The 4,143-nt window shown below is 34.4% G+C and overlaps 1 protein-coding gene across 7 annotated transcripts in view; it reads left to right on the top strand.

Moving 5' to 3' along the window:
* Positions 1-4,143, top strand: part of LOC106469055 (Down syndrome cell adhesion molecule-like protein Dscam2) — a 77,591-nt gene that overhangs the window by 63,500 nt on the left and 9,948 nt on the right. The window lies entirely within an intron of this gene.

Genomic DNA, 4,143 nt, shown 5'->3' on the forward strand with positions numbered 1-4,143 from the left:
CTTACGTGAATGGCTGTTACGTAATAAATATCCTTACCTATATAACAGCCATTCGCGTAATAAATATCCTGACCTATATGAATGGCTGTTATATAGGTCAGGATAAGTAGACGTATAACAAACCTGTGTTTATATGGCTGTGTATTTGTTCTAATATCCACACATGTGTTTAATAGACGTATATTAAACCTGTGTCTCTATGGTTGTGTATTTGTTCTAATATCTACACATGTGTTTAAGGTACGTACATCAAACTTTGTTTCTGTGGTTGTGTATTTGTTCTAATATCCACACATGTGTTTAATAGACGTATATTAAACCTGTGTCTCTATGGTTGCATTTTTGTGTACTAGTATCTACACATGTGTTTAATAGACGTATATTAAACCTGTGTCTCTATGGTTGTGTATTTGTTCTAATATCTACACATGTGTTTAAGGTACGTACATCAAAACTTTGTTTCTGTGGTTGTGTATTTCTTCTAATATCTACAAGCATATATTTACCCATCATCATGCCCAAACTTGAAAAAAGACGCTGCCTGGCTAACTAATGAATGAATATTTTACTGTAAAATTATCATCAATACTACACGTGTATCTACTAGCCAATTTGCGTTTCATACCTTCAAGTCGCATGCACAATTCTTTTTTAACTACATATTTTTCACACCTATGGTGTTTTTTAGTTAGATATCATGACTTTTTGTCAATACACACCACCAAACCTAAGGTGTTCTTGATTATATACAACATAGTTACACTGACCGTCAACAATCAATCATAGTTCAAGGTCATCCAATACGACATAGTAACACTGACCGACACCAATAATCAGAGTTCAAGGTCCTCATATTCTATGGCATGAGCCACTAATGCAAGACCGCGTTCAAAGTCAAGATATTCGTTATACAGTGCCACCTCGTTAAATTCAGAGTTTCAAGAGTTTGTAGATAAACACTGATGTTATCTGGAAAACTTTATTACTTTGCACAACACTGTTTATTTACACTCTTTATGAAAGATTATATTTTGTGTAGAATTTATGTAATGAATCAAACATGAATAAGGTTTGTATTATATTAATAACGACTATATAAGGTACAATACAAAAACCTGTTTTAGTGGTTGTTTCAATTACCTCAACATCTGATAAGTTCTGGTGTTGAGCTAAAGGCCTTCTATGTTAATGGACGATTAAAATAAATATGAATAACACAGGCCTGCGATGGTTTTAATTGTTTTGAAATATTTACATATTCTACAGTAATTCCTATACCCTGAATCTGGAAATGATATCCATTTTTCTTCATCACCTACAGATTTTTCACAAAACGTCATATGTACTTTTACGTAAGTGAATCTTTTTCATTGAAATCGCGTCACATTTTGTTATGCTTAAAATGTTGACAACCACTGGCTATAGATTTCTATAGACCAATCGCGACGTGAGAGTCTTATCGATCGTTCTAGAACCCACAAGAAACATACCGTTAGTATATAAACGGTTAACAGGCCGCATGACGTGTCATTTCTGGTTATTATTTGTTTGTGAATGCACTTTGAAATTATTTTTTTCATTTCAATATTATTTATTCGTCGCTATGGCGACAAGAGGTTATGTAAGTGATCCAAACATATTCTGTTATATTTAGGGTAAATTTGTTGTAAAGAAACAAAGGCAAAACATTACAGAATTCGTCAAAAAAGCGTATTACGCGTATTGTGGAATAAAACTTGGGGGCCCAAGACAAATCATGGGCTCCGCACAAAGTTTGCACCGTTTGTGTCGAAGAGTTGAGACAATGGATTAAAGGTAAGAAAAAGTCTCTGCCTTTTGGAATTCCAATGAGCTGGCGTGAGCCTAGATACCACAGAGATAACTGCTATTTTTGCTCATGTAACGTGCAAGGCTACAACACTCGAAATAAAAAGGATTTTTTTATCTGAATGTTCGATCTGCTGTAAGACCTGTTGCTCATGGACCTGATGTACCTGTACCTACTCCACCGGAGACTCTTGATACCATTTCATCTGATTCTGAATCTGATGTCAATAGAAATGATGATAGGGTTCGTTTTCAACCTGAAACGTCTGGTGAACCATGACTTTTCACACACGGTGAACTTAATGATTTGGTGAGAGATTTAGGCCTTCCAAAGGATTCTTCAGAGATTTTGGAATTCAGACCTCGGGCTAAGAGCTTACTTTCTCCAGGGACATCATTTTACTGGTACAGAAATCATGAGAAAGAGCTTATACCATACTTTTAGCAAGAAGGTTCACTGGTTTATTGCAATAATATTGCTATATTAATACCAATGCTAGGAGATGCAGTCTATGAGTCAAGTGAGTGGCGTTTGTTCATTAATTCCTCCAAAATAAATCTAAAAGGTGTACTCCTTCACAATGGTAACATACATGCATCTCGAACTTCTTCTTAATAAGGTCAAATACAAAGAACATGGTTGGCTTCTTTGTGGAGACTTAAAAATTCTTTGTATATTGTTGGGTCAACAACCTGTTTGTACAAAGTTTCCATGTTTTTTTGTGTGAATGGGACAGCAGAGCACGAAATTAACACTGTATAAAGAAACAATAGCCACGCAGAGTCAGCCTGATACCAGGATCGAAACATATTAAATGTGAAAGTTAGGTTAACACAAAGAAAGCCCTATTTCCTCCACTTCACATAAAACTGGGCTTGATGAAGTAGTTTGTAAAGGCCTTAGACAAAGATGGCGACTGTTTCAAGTGTCTATGTGGGCAATTCTCAGCTCTTTCAGAAGCGAAGCTTAAAGAAAGGATTTTTGTTGAGACTCAGATTAGGAATTGACTTCGGATGAAAAGTTCGAAAGAACAATGAATAAAGTTGAAAACGAAGCGTAGATTACCTTTAAAGATGTTATTGTTTAGGAAACAACAAAGATACTAGTTACGAAAATATTGTCAATAACATGTTTGATAAATTCAAAGAATTGGGTTGTAATATGAGCTTGAAAGTTCAGTTTTTACATTCACATATCGACTACTTCCCTGATAATCTCGGTGCCGTCAGCGAAGAACAAGGGAAGAGGTTTCATCAAGACATCAGGGAAATGGAGAGGAGGTATCAGGGAAAGTGGAACATCAGCATGATGGCTGATTACTGCTGGTCATTGAAACGAGATGGTCCAGACGCAATACATAAAAGAAAGACCACAACGCGTAGTTTTGAGACTAAAAGACGTAGATTTCACAAAATAATCCGGATGAATGAGGATGCATATGCGTTTGACATTAATTTTCTTCCTTTTTCTTCAGTTTGTTTGTATTTTTGTTAACAAACATAATAATAAAAAATGGTCATTGTGGTAAACGAAATAATAATGTGATCTACGTAAGAGTTTATTTTTTCTTCCCGTTTGTAAAACATCATCACATGACAGAAAAAAATGAATACTATTTTTAAAATCTGTGTAGCTGAATTATGCAAGATCCGTTATCAGAACTAAAACAAATTTATGAAGTTTAAACTCGCAGGCTTGTGTTGTTATTGTAATATACATTATATTATAAATCTGTAATGGGGTTGCTAAGAAAAATGTGATAACATCTGCACTGAATATTATTTTCATTGAAAAATAACTTCATTCAAAATATTTGAAGAATTCAAATTTTCTCATCATAACACACAGTACGTCCCCTCCACATACACACACATCACATTCAATTTATTCAAGTAGCACGAGGCGAGAACTTAACATAATTTAATTCAGTTACGTTGCTCGAGAAATTAAAGATTGCGAATATGACGCAACAATGTCGTTAGTACTAACACATTCATATTACAGGTAAATACCAACCACTGAACTACGTATAATCTTGTTAAAAACAAATATTATAGCTACAACCACTTTGTAATATCACGCAATTAGTAATGGAATAATCCGGATATTAAACTAGGTTCTTCATTTAGAGCAGTTTTAGCAGTCACAACAGTATTGATAAAATAGCAGCGTAATAAATATCCTGACCTATGTAACAGCCATTCACGTAGTAAAAAACACATGTGTAGATATTAGAACAAATACACAGCATATAAACACTGGTTTGACATACGTTTATTAAATACAGGTGTACTTATTACAACAAATACACAACC

The sequence above is a fragment of the Limulus polyphemus genome, unplaced genomic scaffold, assembly GCF_000517525.1.
Source record: "Limulus polyphemus unplaced genomic scaffold, Limulus_polyphemus-2.1.2 Scaffold3277, whole genome shotgun sequence".
NCBI classification, from domain to species: Eukaryota; Metazoa; Arthropoda; class Merostomata; order Xiphosura; family Limulidae; genus Limulus; species Limulus polyphemus.